General features: G+C 44.2%; 1 long non-coding RNA gene across 1 annotated transcript; it reads right to left on the minus strand.

The window, feature by feature from the left end:
* Positions 1-15,723: 15,723 nt before the first annotated feature.
* Positions 15,724-19,889, minus strand: LOC119533134. Its single transcript, XR_005216594.1, has 3 exons — positions 19,709-19,889; positions 17,589-17,689; positions 15,724-16,013 (listed from the first exon to the last, which is right to left on the minus strand). It is a non-coding gene; the product is annotated as an uncharacterized LOC119533134 (long non-coding RNA).
* Positions 19,890-20,316: the final 427 nt, after the last annotated feature.

Here is a 20,316-nt window from a genome sequence, read left to right on the forward strand (position 1 = left end):
GACAGAAAGAGCACAGGCTCTGGAGTCGGAGCCAGGTTCGAGGTGCAGCCTCACTGCTGAGTGGGTGCTCTGGGCCTTATGTCCGTGAGCTTCAACCCAGGGATAATCAATGCCCATCCTGAGGGTCACTGTAGGATTAAGAGAGATAAGAGATGTGAACATACGGGTGTTGCGTTAATATTAATAGAATCTGAAACTCAACAATTTTTAGATAAACCAACACTGAAGCTTGGAAGAGTGGGAGGGATGTGTATTCCCAGATCAGCCCACAGGGAGGCGACATGGAGCCCCGGTGAGAAATCCCATCAGCAATATCTGCTTTCATATCTCTCTGTTTATTCTCCGCCACCTGCCATGAAGGTAGACAACGTGTAAGAACCCTCGTCGGATGACAAGATAGAAAAAGAACTGACCAGAGGAAGTACAGATGGAATAGAAAAAGGAGGCAGGGGAATGAATAGCTCTTAAAAATCCAGGGGTCCTGCCAACCTACACCCCCAGATGAGGTGGCACAGAGGTTATCTGCTGGTTTTATTTGCCCCAAATCCCTTCCCACATCTTCTTGAAATAGGCTCTCCCTTCCGTGAACTGCCCTGTGCTCCAGCCATGTGATTCTAGAACAGCTGCCCTTTAGCCGCTGGCCAAAGTGATGGGCACGTGGCCCAGGCATGGACACGCAGAGCCTCCCCTCTCTCTGGCTGAAGGAGCAGTGATGACACAGGCCATGCAGGCAACTCAGCCAGACCAGTCCCTACCTGCGGCTTTACCTATGGAGGCTGGGAGAAAGGCCTCTTTGACCTCTTAGGCAGCTCAGCTGGGAGGACATAGACCTGGAGCTTTCTGTAGCCATTACTTCTTCTCTCCTACTGCACAGCGGGACTCATCTGCAGTAGAAAAATCTAGACCAACACCCAGAGGCAGCAGAGGGGTGTGTGTATGTGTGTGAGAGAGACTAAGAAAGAAACTGAGGCCTGGTGACATTGAGTCCTAGGCCAGCTCTATCCACAGACTTCCAGTTATGTTAGGCAATAAATTCTTCTTTTTACTTTAACCAGCTTGAGTTGTGATTCTGTCATCTGCAGTTGAAAAAGTCCTGCTTAATCCAGGAGGGATGGCAAATGCAAAAAAGGGTTGGACAGCGAGGTCTTGCTGGAAGACACTCCCAAGGGCAGCCAAGAGGTCCCAGGATAGAAGGATTCCTGCCCACGGGCGGCAGCAGTGATGGTCTTGTCTGAGGTGGGACTGGTGGAGCCCCCAGAGAGGGGGTCTTTTCAGAAATCCTTACCTGGCCCCCCAGCTGAGGAGGCCTCAAACCTACCCTCTCCATACCTGCCAGAGCTGTCACCTTCCCAGACCTAGGCTGGGTTTTGCCCACACTCAGCCAATGTGCAGTAGAGATGCCGGCCTATTGCCTGCCATGGTCAACTGCCCCTTTGACTCAGCTTCCTTTCCCATAGGCGCTGGAAGGGGCCAAGTGACCCAGTGCCTCTCAGAGCTGTTTGGACCAACCCATTCTCCCTCTTAAGAATCTCAAGTAAGTGACACAAAGCTTGCGGACATGTAGAGTTGTGTCAGAGTTGGCCCCTGACAAGCCATAGCCCTGGCAGGGGCCAGGAACCACAGGTAAACTGAGGAAGCCAGTCTGCAGAAGAGGCATTGGAGCCACCAGGGAGAAGCAGAGGAGTGGCCATGTCATCTCTAAGAGCATCTCGATGCCTTTCCAGTTCCTATAAGGCCCAGCTGTCCCCCCTGTACCTTCTTTCTAGGAGCTTCCCTCTGCCCTTCAATAATCCCTCTTCAACTTGAGTTAGTTGAATGGAATTTATGCTCCTTGTAACTAAGAAGTAATGGTGCCACCTTCATCTGCCTCATTAGGCAATTCACCTGTAAGCAACAGAGATGACTTTGCGTAATTAAGCAAGAGGGAATTTACCGGAAGGCCAGGACAGCTGATCTGTCTGGCTTGGAATAGACAAGTGTCAGGGGTTCCAGAGGGTTTGGAAAGCAGGAACTACTCAACAGTCTCCCTTGCACACAGAAACTGGAATCAATGAATTCCAACCAGGTTTCCCTTTCTCAGGTCCCATGGGCTGCCAGAGACTCAAAGACTTCGGAGAGCTGGCCCAATTGGCCACACTTACCCCACACATAGACCCTGAGGCTGTGCGTGATGGTAGGAGAGAGGATCTGGCCATAGGAGCTCATGAGGCCCCTCGGGCTTCTACAGTGGGAGAGAAGGGACATGGATTTACACGTTACCAAGACTGTCCCGATTCAGGGAGAGGCAAGTTACCCAAAAGAAGTTAACACGGAGAAGAATGGATGCTGGGGAGCCAAAACACACACTAATGAAGCCGCCCAGTCTCTACAGCTCAGGATCACTCTTGGCTCCTTCGTTGGTCTGGTTCTAGTTGCCCAAATCTGGGCCAACAGAGAAGGAAGGATGGGGATACAAGGGTTTACATTCCTTGCAACTAAGATGTAGGAGTGCTGCCTTCATCTTCAGGAAGAAAGGGCAGAAATCCGTGGAGAAAACCTTTGGTGGGGGGCAGGAGGGGACAGCTCACAGACCCCAGGCTGGAGGAAGACACCATTTCTGCTAAAACTGGGAAGGAGGAACAAGCCAGCCTGCTGGACGTGGGCTGCGGGAGTGCAGAGGCCAGGCGTGAGGACGCCCCAGGAGCCCTGCATTTCTCTCTATGGATCACGTATCAAGTCTTCCTGAGAGTGAAGACGCTGGGAGGGAAGGGGAGCTGGCAGACCAATAGTTACGTGGCAGTGAATGAGCCAGGGACCGTCAGAAGGTCACTGAGAGGCACTGAGGCCCAGCTGAGTGGAGAGCAGGGCTTTGGGTGGCATCTGTCACACAACAGCCCTTGGCAGCCAGGGGAGGAGCAAAGAAGGCAAAGCTTGGGTGGAGACAAGGTTGGATGTTTGCAGAAGAGGTGCAGAAAGAGGGTGAGGGGAAAGGATGCTGAGGGCGTGGGCGAGAGAGGGGCTGGAGCAATGGGTCATCGGAAACTCCATGGAAGGGGATGGCCAACAGGAAGAGAGCAGAGGGGTCCAAGGCCTGGTGGTCCGGACGGACAGGAGGCTGCAGCCAGGGAGGGCTGACGGAGCTCTCCATCATGACCGTGCCAGGTGGTCAAAGTAGAGAGGGAGGCCCAAGAGCCAGACGCTCGGGTCACACACTTGCCCCCTGAAGATCCCCTGGAGGAAGGCAGGCCCGGGATGGAAGAGAAAACCAGATGTTGGTTCCAAATCATGGCTCAGCAGCTTTGCAGCCACTGACCTTGGGCTGGTTTCTTCACTCTTGGGAATCTCTAGTTTTTTTGTTTTTTTTTTTAATCTGCAAAGCAGGTTGTGAGAGAATGGACAAGGAAGGGCCCCCTGAGGTGATGATTCAACTAAGACCTAAATAATGCAAAGGCAGGAGGCTCGGGGTGCAGAGGGAGAGTGTTCCTAGGGGGAGCAGCAGTGCAAAGGCCCTGGGGTTGCAAGCTTAGGGGTCACAAGGAAGGGCAGAGAGGCTGTGCCCGGACCCTGTCCCCAGCTCACCCGGCTCGTACCCTCCTTCAGTCAGGTCCCTGCCCAACTGCCCCTTGTCTCACAGCCCTCCAGACCATCCCCTCTCAAACAGCACCTGGCCACCATGCGGCCACCCCTGACTTGCTTGGTTTTTCTTTGCTGCTCGTGTCATCCCCTGATACACATATCTTACTTGTTGCTCCTCTCTAGTGTGAGCTCTGGGAGGACAAGGACTTGGTTTTGCCTGCTGATGTGTGCCCAAAGCCTGGCACAGTGCCAGGCACATCACAGCCTCCAGCATTTGTTCTTGAGGAGGCTGGAGGGAGATGGCGCAGGGCCCTGGGGCCCGCAGTGGAGGGTTCGGGCTTTGCTCCACTCAAGGCCTGGAGCCATCGGGGGGATTTGAGCTGGGTATGATGTGCCTGGCTCTGTGTTTTGATGAGGCTCCTCTGGCTGGAGCTGTAGGGGGCAAGAGGGAAACAGGGAGGCCTGTTGGGGGGTTATTCCCTCATTCAACGCAAGAGGAATGTGAGAGGAGTAAGATGAGGCTCGCACTGTACAACTACTGGACAGGAGCTCCCAGAAAACACTCGTCCACAAGTGGAGGGACAGACAAGCCCCCTCTTCTCCAACACACACTTGAGGGAAGAGCCAGGCTGTGTGGGGACCAGGGACAGGCAAATGGAAGGATCTGAAGTGCAGCCAAAGAAGCTGTGAGAGGGGCAGGTGGGAAAATGGAGTCCCGCTCTGAAAAGCCGGTATCTGGGGTCAGTGGCACTGAGAGAAGCTGGTCCCCAGAAGGAGGGAAACTGAGTCCCAATTGCAGACTCAGAGGCTTTAAAAGCAGCAAGGCCTCTCTCAGTCTTTTGCTAGAGAGCAATCCATGCTTAGTGCAAGGTAATGATTCTTTCTTGTGCCCCCCCTCCCCTCCTTTGATTATACTCTGGCTCGATGACTCAATTTGAGCAGTCTACACTGGGTAGAGACCCAACAAGTAAATGGTTGCCGCAAAGCATGCTGGGGCTGTGATGGGCGAGCCTCTGTGGGGCTGTGCGAGTACAGGGCAGGGTGGACCCTGGGCTGGGGGGTGAGGGGTCAGGGCAGGCTTCTTGGAGGAGGTGACACCTGGGCTGAGCCCGGAGGGTGAGTAGCATCTGGACCAAAGGAGCTTTTTATGCATGACTTCACCATATGATAACATTTCTCTCTGGGTTATGTAACCCAAAGAATTGAGATGATCCCAGTTTAGAAGAACTGAGACATCGCAATTCCTCATGGCCCCACTGTCCCAGAAGCTAAAGAGTCACCCAGTAGGAAAACACTAGAATGTATATATACCAGTGTCAGGAAATGTATATATATATATATACACCTATATATATACATATACATATATACCTATAGATATGTATATGTGTATTATATAGAGAGAGACAGAGACAGAGAGATGGGGGGAGAGAGAGAGAGAGAGAGAGAGAGAGAAAGGAAGAGAGAGAGAGAGAGAGAGAGAGAGAGAGAGAGAAATACATAAAAATATTGTTCAGACTCCTCAAAGCCAGAAACCAATGATCTACTATGAGGTTTTCATTTGCCAACAGCACTTCGATGGACTGTTGAAGTTGAAAATGAGGCTTCCCTGACCTGCAGTGCCCGAGGTATCCTCTAGGTTGGAACCAGGAGCTTTATCACACTCAACCTAGACAACTCCTCTGAGCCTCGGTTTCTCATTTGTGGTCCATCCTGGGGTTGCTGTCAAGACTAAAGAAGCTCTATATGTGAAGGGGTCTAGCTGGTGCCAAGCCCGTAGGAAGTAACCAATAAATGCTTGTTCCCCCTACCCCAGCCTGCTCTTGAACCGAGGCTGCCTGAGCTGCGTGGAATACAGCCTGGTGCCTGGCACAGAGATGGAGGTGGACAAATGGTTGGTGAATTGAATTGCCTCAGGGAGAGACAGGCCACCCAGAGAACCCAATCTGACAAACTAATCCTATTCTGGAGTCTTCTTCACATAGGGATGCTGAACTCTGATGACACTCTCATCTTCCCCAGTGGCTATAAATCTCTGCCAACAAGTTATCAGATAACAAATGCTCTCCTTGTGAAGCTTTAATATTCCTTTGAACAATAAAGGTAACCCTTTGGCCTCACTTATCACTTTTCATGGCAAAGTCAGGTTTCAGTGTGAGACAGTTTGGAGATCACAGAAACATCTGCTTGAGAGCAGATAATATGGAGAGAGTTCCATGCAATAGAAAATCCCAACTCCACTGATAAACTTCCTCAGAAACCCAAATCTGATTTGGATCCCAAAGGAGAAAAATGAAACCAGAAACCAGAGACACAAATACCTTATTTTGCTTTGTTTGTTTTCTTACATGTGTGAGAGCATTCTAAAAGAGAAATGCAAATATCCCCCTGTTAGGTTTCTTCTTTCATCAAGGTTAAAATTCTTACTAAATCTTTGTTCCCAGAGCAAATATTGTGAATTTTAAGGTTTGGAAATATTTTATTGATGTGCATAAAATTTCATCTTTATGAACAGAAGAAAAGGACTAGAATTTCCCGGTGCAGACACTGTCTGTCTTGTGCATGGCTCTATATCCAGCCCCTAACACAAGGCCCAGCCCTCAGCAGATGCTCATCCAGTATTTGCACAGCAAATGAACTAAGCTGTAACCTCAAGCATAATCAAAACAATCATAATCCATTTTGCAATCATTTTAGAGTCACAATGCCTTTTCCCTTTTGTCCATGGAAAACCTAAAATAGCTCAAGTCTGATACATCCAAGCTTTAGACAGACTCTGACCCAATGGAAATACTTGGACGCCTCAATTTCATATCAGGGTCCAAGTCACACTCTCGCCAGCCCCGTGTATAAGCTAAACTTGCTCCATTAATAAGGGCTATCTATTATCTCCTCATTTCTCATTTGAGGAATGTCACTCACTGGGTGAAGCAGTTGCCATCCATTTATTCTTTGTCAGTCACATGTAGGCTTCTCGCCAGCAGAAAGGACTCTATGAAATTACCAGGAAGAATTTGAAATCAGGGTCTACACATCTCCAGCTCTAGAGCAGTGAGCCAGAAAGAGCACAGGACTGGCCCCACATGGGGAAGGAGCTTCTGGGAGTGCAATCAATACTGAGTGATGTTGGGACAGTCAAGGAGATGGAAGAGAAAGTGGGTGGGCAGTGAGGGAGAGAAACAGGAGGCTCAGGCAGCCAGACACCACATTTTTTAAATACTACATGAAAAACAAACAAAATGAAACAGAAGGAGCGCTGTGAAGCTTGAAAAGTTATCTAAGCCATGCCTCCCTGTAAAAGCTCAGGAACACCGAATTCACATAGAAATGAGCAATAGAAAATTATCAGAGAAGAATATTACACAAAGTTGTAAGAGAAAAGAGAATAAGAAGCAGAATAATATCCCTACTGACACCAGAAAGACCACAAAACAGACCAAAACTGAAGCCTACTACTTCAAAATAAGCTCAAAGTCATTAAGAATATGATAAAGGACTCAAAAGAACAACACAAATTAGAATTTGGAAAACTAAAACAAAGAGGTGAGAGAATTTAAGGATTGGAAAGAGAAGAAAAAATCATTTTATAAATGAAGAAAAGCTAGAAGAAACACCATTGCAGACAACACAACAGAGAGTGTCTTCAGAGAAATAAAAGAAGAGAAGCAGATACATTTTAAAAACAAAAACAAAAATGAATAAAGAGATAAAGAAGATTTGAGAGGAAGTTCAAATATAGAAAATAGGCAAAGATCCAACATATGGAAAATAGGAGACCCTATTTTTAAAACCAGTGGAGGAGTAACAGAACAGAACAAATACTAAAAACTATAATTCAATAACACCTTCCTGGAAAAAAAATTGGAAATTACATATTGAAAGAGCACACAGTATACCTAAAATTACTGATCAAGAGCAACCAACACCAAGGCATATTATATTAAAACCACTGACTTTAAAGAACAAAGAAAAAGTCCTTTGGCAGTTTAGGCATAAAAGAGCATGTGATTTATAAGGTAAAGAAAATTGGATTATCATCAAGTTTTTAAAACAGTAACAATTATTGCCAGAAAATGGGAATTCCTTAGTTAAGTTATTTACGGAGAAAAAAATGTGAGTCAAATGTTTTATATCCAAGAAAACGAATTTTCAAGAATAGAGAATGTAAAGATAACACAAACTGTTGTTAACATGTAGGAATCAGGAACTATTGCTTCTGTGATTCCTTCCAAAAGGAAACTACAAGAGGAAGAGTTTCAGGTGACAAAAATAAGAGAGAGGCATCAATAAATGGACTGTGGTGAACCGTAAATACATACATACTTGTAGAATTAAAGCCAAATGAGTTTAAAAAGGAGGGATTGTAGTACATTCTGGGCATATGCTCCGGCAAAAGCAACGTAGTACAATAACAAAATAAAAATGGGGGGAAAAGAGGGAAATATATGCAAAAACATTTTAAACAGTTTTCAGGAACCGTAATTGGGGTAGTAGCCTTTGTTGTTTTATCCTGAGACCATTGTGAGTGTTAGGTGAGATAATGCAAATGAGTAATTATGGGATATTTTAAATAGTCTCTCTCTCTATATATATGCGTGTGTGTGTATCTGTGTGTGCGTATTCCTTGAGAATCAAGATGTTCAGTGTAAAAAATGGAAATACAAATATAGTAGAGGAGAGAATAAGTAAAAAAAAAATCTGTAGTACTGATTTGAATTAAAAACGTCAGTTTGAACTCATGAAGTATGTTTTTGCATATTATATATATCCTAGCACCGTGCATTGAAAAGTCCTACAAACAATATGTCACCGTCTAAAAACTAAATATAAATCATAGACCTAAATATAAGAGCTGAAACTATAAAACTTCTAGAAGAAAAAAGGAGTAAATATCTGGGACCTTAGAACAGGAAAAGATTTCTGGACAGGATATACAAAATATTATCAAAGCAAAAAAAAAATTGATCCATTGGACTCCACTAAATTAAAACCTTCTGCTTTTCAAATAGAGCTATTACATATTTATTTATTTTTATCATTGTGATTGTCTTTCTAAGCCCCACAAAGCCAAAATAAAATTGAGAGTTAAAAAAATAAAACAAGGCACCAACTGGGAGAAAATATTTGGAATACATGTACCTGATAAAGGACTTGTATCCAGAATATATAGAGGATGCCTAGAATTTAATAATAGGAAAACAAGCCCAATTGTAAAAATGGACAAACAACTCAGACACTTCACAAAAGAAGATATAGGAATGACCAATAGAAATGAGATACCAGTGCATACCCACTAGAACATCTACAATAAAAATTTGACATTAATAAGTGTTGGCAAGGATGTAGAGGCTCTATAACTCATAGATTGTTGGTGGGTGTGTAAAATGGAGCAATCACTTTGGAAACAGTTTGGTGATTTCTTATAAAATTAAACATGCACCTATCATATGACTCAGAAATTCTACTCCTAAGTATTTAACCAAGAGAAATGAAAACACAGATCCACACAAAGACTTAAACAATGGAATACAATTCAGCAATAAAACGGAAAGAACAACTGCTAAAGGAGCCAATTACAAAATAGTGCACTCGGTATGCTTCCATGCATAAGGAGTTGCAAAACTATTCTACACTGATTGGAATCAGATTAGAGTTTGCCTGGCTGGAGTGGGTGTTTGACCATAAAAGGGCAGAAGGGAACTTTCAGGGATGATGGAAATATTCTCTATATTGATTGGGGTAATGATCACACAGGTGTAAAATTTGTCAAAGTTCATTAAACTGTACATTTTTGCATCTGAAGTATAGTCCAATAAAATCATTAAAATAATAAAGTAGAGGGGATTGTGGGGAGATGGTGCAGTAGGAATCTCCAGGAATTAGTAGAAACTAAAATAACTATTGAACTCTCAAAAACTGTCTAAAATTATGTTCCTCGGGGAATGCTGTGCAGCATCCAGGGAAGAGGTGGACAAAAAAAGCTGGTAAATTGCAGTAAATATCAGTGAATTTTACCTATTTTTTTTCTCTTTTCTCTTTCCACTCCCCATTTGGGAGCAAAAATAGTTTGGAAAAGTCACAAATTGATGACTCTTGGTGTCAACAAAGATGACAAAACCTAGCAACCCCAGAGGGGTGGGAGAACTAGATTTCCAGAGCTATAACAAGTTAATACCCAGGATGTCCAGTTCTCCACAAAAAAATTACAGAACACACAAAGAAACAGGAAAGTATGGCCCATTCACAGGAAAAAAGAATTTGCTAGAAAATCATCCCTGAGGAAGCTCATCTGTTGCAACTATTAGTCTAAGACTTTAAACAACTCTCTTAAATATGTTCAATGAGCTAAAGGAATCCATATAAAAAGAATTAAAGGAAATTAGGAAAACATTGTCCAAACAAAATAAGGGGATAGAAATTATAAAAAAACAAACGAACAAACAGAAACTTTAGAGTTGCAAAGTACAGTAATTAAAATGAAAAAAAAAAAAAAACCTCACTAGACAGATTGAACAGCAGATTTGAACAAGCAGAAGAAAGGATCAGTGAACTTGAAGACAAGCAACTGGAAATTACACAGTGTGAGAAACAGATAGAAATAATAATGAAAAAATGAACAAAGCCTGGGGAACCTGGAGGACAACTTCAACATATTCACTGGAGTCCCAGAAAAACAAGAGAGAGATAGAAAGGGGCAGAAAAAGTATCTGAAGAAATAATGGCTTAAAACTTCTAAAATCTGAAGAAAGACATGAATATACACATCCAGGAATCTCAATGAACTCCAAGCAGGATAAACTCTAAGGGATACACACTAAGACCCACTAAAGTAAAATTGTCAAAATCCAAAGACAAAGAGAGGATTTTCAAAGCTGCAAGAAAGAAGCCATTTTTACTTTTGGTTTGTAAATGCTTTTTCCCTCCTGTATGACAGAACAAGCAAAGGTGTAAAATAACATTTAATATCTATATTAATGGACATACAATGTATAAAGATGTAATCTGAGAAAATAACGATAAAAGTGGGGAAGGGACAGGGAGATATAGGAGTAGAGAGTTTGTAAACTGAAACTAGGGGACAAAGAAAAATAGGAGTAGAGAGTTTGTAAATTGAAACCGGGTTGGTACTAGTCCGACTAGGTTGTTAATAGTTTAAGTTGCTAATTGTAATTAGAAATAAGAAAATAACTAAAAAAATGTAGAGAAAAGTAAAGAAAAAGGGAATCAAAATGGTACACTCAAGAAAGCAACTAAATACAAAGAAAAAGAGGTAATAATGGAGTAATTGAGGGAAAAAACTATGCAAGACACACAGAAAACAAAGAGCTATATGGTAGAAGGAAATCCTGCCTTTTAAAGTGAAAAGACAAGTTATAGAATGGAAGAAAATATTTGGAAACCACACATCTGATAAGGGTTAAATATCCAGAATATATAAGGAACCACTACAACTCAGCAACAGAAAGACAAACAGCCCAATTTTAAAATGGGCCAAAGATTTGAGTAGACATTTCTCCAAAGAAAATATTCCTACGGCCAATAACTATATGAAAAGATGCTCAACATCCTGAGCCATTAGAGAAATGCAAGTTAAAACTACAATGAGATACCACCTCACACCCAATGACTATTATTTAAAAATCTGAAGATTATAAGTGTCGGTGAAGATGCAGAGAAACAGGAACCCTCATATACTGTTGGTAAGAATATGCAGTGGTGCAGCCACTGTGGAAAACAGTTGGGCAGTTCCTCAGAAAGTTAAACATAGAATTACTGTGTGACTGGACAATGCCACTCGCAGGTCCCTAGTGAGAAGCAAGGAGACTGGAGGACCCAGGACATGGTTCCGGCCGGTGTGAGCAAGGGCTTAGGGTCAGACAAGGGCAAAGGCTGTTGGTGACCCACCCCACCCACAGACCACCCCAGGAAGGCAGCCCCAGCCCCCACAGGCCACCTCTACCTCTCTTCTCTGCGTCACCTTCTCCAGCAACCGGAGCTCGCCAGAATGGTCAACAGTTAATACCCAGGGGTAACCCTCAACAAATGAAGGATGGGGTGACAAAAAAGCACCCCAGCTTCTTGCCCCTCAGTGGGGCAATCCTGAAGCATGTTCCAAACAGCCTTAGAGGGTCCCCAGTGGGATTGAGCCCCAGTCACCCACAAGAAGCCACTCACTGCTCTCCCTTTTGTGGCTTTCCTTCCTCCTCCGTCTGATGTCCCCATTCTCTCCTGCACTTCCTGGGACAGACTTCCAAATAAGACACCTGCCCCACCCTCTGGGTCTGCTTCTCGGGGAACCCAAACTAAGATAGCAAGGGAGTGAACGACAAAGCAAAGGCACGAGAGCGATGAGGCTGCCTTGGATTGCTTAGGGATAAAGCAAGCAGCCCCCAGTCCCAGAAGTGCCAATGTCTCCACGATCACATGCCATGATGGGGCCACCCTTCAAATCATCAACTAGGAAAAATGAAGTTGACCACAGCTCCCATCTTGTTGCTAACCTTGAATCTTCCATTAAAAATAGGCCAGTTAACATCCCCGATTAAACTAGAGGAAGAGTAGCAACAGACAAGATAGAATTTAACAAAGGATTATGAATACTGAATCTCTATATAATTTTCTTCTTCTTAGTAGCTAGTGTATTAGAATACCTAGAAGGAAAGAAATGAAATGGTGGAACTGTAACCCATAAGATCTTGGAAGTTTGTTCTACAGCTACTTGTTAAATTGCAATTCGAAAGTTATCACCTTTTTGTATATATGCTATATTTCATAATAAGGAAATAACTGAAACTATGGTACTGTAACATAAAATTTTGGAGAAATTTCCTATATAACTACTCATTAAACCATACTTTGAAGGCTATTACCTTTTTATATATATGTTACATTTCACAATAAGGAAATAACTGAAACTATGGCACTGTAACTCAAAACATTTCTGGAAATTTCCTATATGACTACTTGTTAAATCATACACTGAAAGATATTACTTTTTTGTGTATATGTTATAGTTCACAATAAGGAAATAACTGAAACTGTGGAACTATAACCCATAACATTCTTTGAAATTGGCTACTTGTTAAATTGCACTTGGAAAGTTATCACCTCTTTGTAAATATGTTATATTCTACAATTTAAAAAATATGATTAAAAACAAACAAATAAAAAATAGGCTGGTTACTCGTTTGGTTTGGGGACCAGCCAGGTGGGGAAAGGACCGCCCCGGGCTGACCTGTGGACAGGAGGGGCCCCCAGGACTGGCCCTTGCTCCCCACACCCATTTCTTCCCTGCCTCAAGCTTCAAGGGCACCTCTGCCATCTGTCAGCTCCAAGCTGAGCGTGAACTTAACCCCCAGGGGGATTGTTCCACTGAAATCCCCTTGCAGGGTATTTATCCCACCAGCCTCTCTCCTATCTGGGACCCCAAAGGAGTTGGGAGTCACAGAGACCCAGTCATCCGATCTTCTCAGGAGCATGGTGGATTCCCAGAGTGTTCACGACACCAAGAGCTTTTTATTTGTGTTTTAATGTCTTTAAACTCCAGTGCATTTCCCCGGAGCCCTGGTGGGGCCTGAGGTCTTTCCAGCCCACCTGCCGCCTGCCTGACACAGAGCTCTGCCTGTGTCCCTGCGGCGAGGGGACATGGCCACCTCCTGCCACCTCATCCATCGACAGGCCAAACACGAGGTGAGGATCAAAACAGGCCAGGCCCAGGCGCCGCCAAGCCAAACACAGAGGACACCAGGTTCCCCTGGAAATCGGTGTTCCCCACCGCATCTGGAAGGCCGGCTCCAGTGAAGCGGCTCCGGAAGGCCTGAGGGACCCCCGCGCGCCTTCATCTTTATGGGGATGCCAATAAAAATCTTAGAACATCCAGCTTGCAGGTCCCTCGGCGCTGCCCCGGAGCTGTAAAATGGGATATGAGCGACTGGGGAGCCGGGAGGGAAGAGGCCTGCTCTGGAGAAAGCCCACCAGCCAGCCAGCCTGCAGGCCGGGGAGTAAAGCAGCCGCCATCAGGGAAAGGGCTGGCCAAGGTCCTGCTGGACGGGGAGGGGCCCAGGGCCTCTGCTCCAAAACCAGGCGCAGAGCTGTAAAATCCATGGGAACTTCAGGAAAGAGTAACAAGCGCCCAGCAACTACAGGTTCTTAAAGAAACTTGGGAACAGCCAGGCCTCAGGAAAACCGCAGACCCTGTGGCAGTAGACTCAGCTCCAAGGGCACTGGAGTGAACTGTGTTCACTGACAGAGGGGGATAAAGCATCTGTGTGTTTGCATGCGTGTGTACATGGATGTGTGCATCTGAGTCCATGTGTGCTGGGCATATACCAGTTGTATTTGTGTACATGAATGTGTGTGTTTGTGTGGGGGCACATGCAATGCACAATGCATGTATTTGTGGGTGAACAGAATTGCCAAGTTTAACGAATAGAATACAGGATGCTCAGTTAAATTTGAATGTCAGACAAAGCACGAATAAGGTTTTAGTATAAGTATGTTCCAAATATTGCATGGGACATACTTATACTAAAAATTATTCATTGTGTATCTGAAATTTAAATTTAACCAAGTATCCTGTATTTTATTTGTGCATGAATGCCCAAATTCGGTGTGGCACTTGACATTTTGAGATTATAAAAAGAGGGTCTTCAGTAAGGAGGAAAAAAAAAAAAATATATATATATATATATATATATATATATATGTTAGAATGATAGCCCTCTAAAGTTCATTTAGCAGTTTGTTAGGTTGGACACTCTTAATGAGGGGAAAGCTGTTTGTCTTGTACAGTGCGGTTGTAACTTAGATGCATTTAACCAGCAAATTCATCTCTCGGGGCTTGCAGAGAGAAGTAACAAACAAAAACGGCGGGGCTGGTGGGGACCTCTCCTGATATTCCCCAGTGAACGGAAACCTGAATTGGAGGCTCCCCACCCTCCCCGCCCCAGATGCCCTCCCAGTGGGAGCCTGGTCCAGCCCCAGGTTCTCTAGGGTTTAAAGACACACAATTTTTCTACCTCGTGACTCTGACATCTTAGCCAGCACCTTTGTCTGTGGCTTTCCACAGACACAGCAATCTGTGCAGAGGGCAGTGGAAATACTCATAGACGTGCACCTTCTTCCGGCTCCAGGGAAATTGAACATCTAACACAAAGACTTTTTTTCTCCTTGGGAAATGGTCTTAGGTTCAAACATCCTAAACGCTGTGAGTACCCCGAAGATAACGCAGTTGCATGCAGCAAGTATCTCGGAAATCTTCCTTAACCCGCGGCTGGACGTGGGATGGGGGAAGGGGAGGCCTGGACCTGCTGGGTGGCGAGAAGTGGGTGTGTCCACCCCGAATGGGCCCTAGAGATACCCCCGTTAAGGAGCCTCAACTGGCAGTCTGCTGGCCGATTCTGGCTGGCCTGCAGCTCCCCATATTTTTAAAAGCTTGTGTTCGGATGGTTGTAGGCAGGGCATGCCCCCTCCAGCTTCACCCTGTGCCCCCACCCTCATGATCTTATTAGGATCAGCTGTTAACTCAGTTATGCTACCTGCTAGCTCCTGGAGGGAAGGGGCCCACGGCTGGGGATGGAACCTGGGTCTCCCGACTCCCAGCCAGGGCTGGACTCTGTTTCCCTTTCCAGCCCGCAGGCCCCAGCTATGGAAGAGTGAAGCCCACGCTTTCAGGGGTGCAGGGCTGGGATGTGATTCCCCAGCCATGCCACCTTGGGAAGCCTTCCCAGCAGCAGGTGAAGTTACCACCTTAGCCCTGATCAGGCAGAAACCAACTCTATTTACAGGTCTCTACCTTTTTCCTTCATTTAAATTCACTGCTTGGAATCTCAAGTATCTGCAAAAAAGACAAGAACTGCTTTGTTCCCATGGGGATGTTTTTTGGTACATAGGGGAATCATGCAAGCCAATTGTTAAATTTTCAGGAACTTAGTGATTATGCAAAACAATAAAAATTAAATTATACAAGCTTATGATTAAATAAATTATATTACAAACATAGACAATAAATACTAAAAACTCATCACGTCTGTGTTATCAGGGTTCTCCAGGGAAACAAAACCAACAGGAGATATATACAAATACATTATCTGAATATTATGATATTTATTATAGAAATTGACTCACATGACTATGGGGATGGGCAAGTTTGAATTCCATAGAGCAGGCTGTAAGCTGGGAATTCTGATGAAGATTTCAATGAATTCCCCAGGAGAAGCTGGCTGGCTGAAGTAAAGAGAGAAATTCTTCTTCCTCACTGCTGAAATCCTCAGCTCTCCCTTTAAGGTTACAGCTGATTGGCTGAGACGTCTCTCATTGCTGAAGGCAATCCCCTTTGTTGATTGTAGATGCAATCAGCCATAGATGCAATCAACTGACTGATTATTTAAATCCCCAAAATATCCTCATGGTAACAATCAGGCCAGTGCTTGCGTGACCAAACAGCTGGGTACCTTGACCTAGCGAAATTGACACATGAACTTAACCATCACAACTTCCTAATTATTTTGTTATATTTTACTATTCCCCATCTCTTAAGGTTATTTAACCTATTGTATCTCTATGGTGGTAATATTATATGATGGGGTGCTCTGTCCATCTCTTCCCAGCTCCACATTCAATGTCACTGACAGTAATAGCTTGAAATCTGTCACTGGGGGAGCATTTGCACCATAGAAATCAGCAAATGAGGATTTGATTTATTGTTTTGTTTTTTGTTTAGACTTTAGAAAGTCATGGAGAAAAAGTTAATATGAAGATTTAAAGGATAATTTGCATTAAAAAAAAGGTCAGAATCATGACTCTCAAAAAATGGATTCAAGTCAAATATTTTATTTAACTCATCAATTAATGAGGAACCAGTAAGACGTTGCAACTGGTTCAAATGAGGATTTGCCTTACAGAGATTTTTTCTGTTTTCTACCTGACAAAATTCATTTGCTTAGCTCTGAAGAGGAATCATTTGCATAGCCATGAACAGAAAAAATTTGCATTTCTATCAATTTTCAAAATACAGATTTAACTTCTATCTCTGCTGCTCTGTAAAATAGCCTAGTCAAAGGCAAACAAAGACACAGATAATTCCTGGAGGGTCTAGAGTTCCATAAAAAGAATATCCAGTAATCCTCTTTTGCCCATTTCAAAATCGTCCACAATTTTTCCTGACAAGATTAAATTTAAAAGTGTGTTGCCTCTGTAGCTGTTACATTGTGAACAGCACAAAAAGTGAGAAAATATTCTTCCAAGATTTGAAAACTGTTATCCAATTCAGTAAAGAAGTTGCTTACATCATTGAGAAATAAGTGAAGTTCTGACACACATCTCAGTTGTTTCATTTTTGCCTTACTCCCTAAAGTAAATGAAAATACCAACCAACATTCATGTCAGAGCTCCTCAGTGAAATGAACAACTTCTTTGCTGCATCGGATAACAAACATTTAGTCAGAGTCTGATTTTGTCCAATCATGGTTGAACGGCGATTATAGGTTGGCTGCAGATACGGAGTTCAGCAAAAATTAACAAAAGCAATCTATGAGAATCAATTAGCTATATGGAATGTACAATAAAGAGCATTACATTTTTTATTACTGGCAAATTGTGTGCTAAAATCCCTTACGCCAGAAAAATTTATTACAAACTATGTATGTATACATAGTTTTTCCTGGAGATCCAGGTGATAAAAATTTGCCAGCACACCACTGACTGACAGCCCTCGTGCCACCATCTAGACCATGGGGTTTTGATTTTTTTTTTTAATCTATAGGAGTAAGAACTTTTTATATCAGGAACCAGCATATACACACACATACACCCCTAAAAAAATCATGAAACAGTTATTTCCTTTTTTCTCTGGCTGTATTTCTGATCTATTCTGTTCTTTTCTATTCAATTCCATTCCTTGAAATATCTCCTATTATGTCATAGCACCTGGGAGTGTGAGTGAATGAATGAATGAGCACGTGAAGGAATGAAAATGACAGTGGAAAGATAGTCTTCAGTCGAGTAATCACTTATTCAGCCTTGTAGAAACTCACAGGAAGCATCCAGAATTATCATGCCCATTTTACAAGACCCCAAGAGCTGAGTGACTTGCGGGGAGAAATTCAGGCAGCCTCACTCTTTGGCAATCTTGACACTGGAAGAAGAAAGGGGGAGAAAATGGCAATGATGATTATTATGCAGCAGAAACCAACAAATTTTTCCCACACTGACGGAAACAGGATGCAAAGCTGAGTGCTGATTTGTAGCTGTTGGAAATCAACATGCATCACTTGTAATGGAATTTAGGAAATTCGTGGGGCCAAAAACCAAACAAACAAACAAAAGAAACCAAGCACACCCACACATTTGGTTTCTTGAGCGATGGTAACAACCAAATCGGATACTAATCCAAAACACATCTGTTATTTTAGCTTTTAATCACAGTTGACAACTTTCTAGCCTGTTTGTTATATAAGCTGACCCGGCTCCAATTTTGGTATGGATTGTGTTAGTCATGGCCACCTGTGTTTTATTAATAACAAAATGCTATTATATGTTGAGGGTTGATCATTGTCAGATTCGTTATATATAATCTTTTGTAAGTTTCACAATAACCCCATGAGGTAGTTACTGTTTATGGTGGCTTGGAGCTGTAAACCCCAGAAAAAACATGTTCTTGGATGTAATCCATTCCTGTGGGTGTGAACTCATTGTAAATAGGACCTTTTGATGAGGCTCCTTCAGTTGAGGTGTGGCCCCAACTCAACCAGGAGAGGTCTTATTCCTATGACTGGAGTCCTTTGTAAGTGGAAATTAAATTCAGACAGAGAGAAGAAGACAAGTCAACGGAACCCAGAGAAGCCAGGAGAGGCCGCCATGTGCATTGCCATGTGATAGAAAAGCCAAGGACCAAGGATCACCAGCAGCCAGCCCCAGAACGCCACAGTCTTCAGGAGGCAGCATGGCCTTGCTGAAACCTCAATTTTGGACTTCTCCTAGCCTCAAAACCATGAGCCAATAAATTCCTGTTGTTTAAGCTAATCCATTGCAGAGAATTTGGTTTAGTATTTGGGAAACTGAAACACTGTTATTTCCCCCATTTTACAGAGGAGGAAACTGGATTGGAAGAAGTCCTTCAGCCAGCCAGCGGCCAAGCTCGGATTCAAATCCAGTGCTCCAAAGCCAGTCTTCCTGCCACACGCATGCATGCCTGGAGCTCCACGTGGGCTGAACTATCAAAGTCTGTAGGAAAGAGTCTGCAGTCTATTTGTTCCATCCCATTGTGTTTGTTCCACCTGCAGCCTCTGGCTGGTGACCCCTGGCCTTGACCCTCTGCTCTGTTTGTGCTCAGTCAGATTACAGATGGGCAGGGCCAAGGGCAGCCTGCCTTCCTGGGTAGTGTCATGGAAAAAGCACAGGCTTTGAGGGCAAACAGACCTGGGTTCAAATTCTGACTTTACCGTTTACTGGTTACGCGGCCTTTGACCTAGACTCTCTCTCCCCGAAACTCAGACTCCTCATTATAAATGTGAGTAAGTATGAGGATTATGGGGTGGGGGTGGAGTGGGGGCACACAGTGAGGGCTGGACAATGACAATTCCTTTCCTTGCCCCAGGCCCCATGGAAGGCCCTGGCCCTGGTGCAGCCTGAGCCCTGAAAAGCTGGGTCACCCAGAGAGAGGGGGCTGCACAGACTTACCCAATAGCAACAGCACAACACAGGCATCACATGTGCTTTCACCTGCCCATGCCATGTGAGTTTACCCCCACCTAATTCTCCAGGCAGGGAAGAGGTGGTTATTCCCTTTTTATATGAGGAAACTGAGGCTCGAGCTGCAGGACCAAGCACAGCCCCTCCGCCTCTCCCTGCTTCCCAAACCCAGCATTCCTGGACCCCCTTCATGAACTTCCATGCACCTCCCACCCATGCTGCCGTGACTTAAATTCATCTTCAAAGGAAACTTTATTTCACTACCAAAAATGGGGAGCCAGCAGTGGCTGCCACGAAAATGCTGTAGCTATAACAAAGAATCAAGTGAAAGTAAATCAAGTTATTAAATCCCAGCTAGAAATGCGATTGCCCATCCCCGGTTTTGACACTGGGGCCTGTCCTCTACTGGTTAAAAAGGGACAGAGATGAAAGTCAAAGCAGCGTTAAAGAAAGAAGTACCAACCTGAGACTCTCTCCTTGATTTAACCAGAGGTTTGAAAGCACGTTGAAAGGGAAGAAACATTTCATTTTTGTGTTCTGGTGCTATTTAACGCCGCAGTCCCTGCGCCGTCAAAATCACCCCTGGGCTTCTAAAATCACCCCCTTCTTTGGGAAACACTGATAGACATGCTGTTACTTGGGTCTCTGAGGAGCCGTGTGGCTTGCCCAGTGTCACACAGCAAGAAAGCAGAGAAGTGGTGGCTTTTGACCCCTCGGCCAAGCTATTCAGCTACAACACCCAGTCCAGAAACCCACAGGGAGGGTGCAAAGGGCTTCCCTTGCTGAGAATGACTGAGCTAAACTGACAGAAACTTTTCTGTACTAGACTGTTCCAGAAATGGGGTAATTAAAAGCACTGGTGGTTTAGCAGTGGCCGTCTCCCAGAATGGAGATGCCCCACGCCCCCCATGTAATGTATCAAATCATGCCCCCAAAAAGATATTTGCAAGTCCTAACTCCTGCCTGGTGAATGTGACCCTATTTCCCCAGGGAAGGACTGGACACAGAAGACAGATTGGAAAGGTTAGATGATGGTTCCAGCGGGCGGCAGGAGAGTGGCCACATGAGATC

Source organism: Choloepus didactylus, chromosome 4 (assembly GCF_015220235.1).
Source record: "Choloepus didactylus isolate mChoDid1 chromosome 4, mChoDid1.pri, whole genome shotgun sequence".
NCBI classification, from domain to species: Eukaryota; Metazoa; Chordata; class Mammalia; order Pilosa; family Megalonychidae; genus Choloepus; species Choloepus didactylus.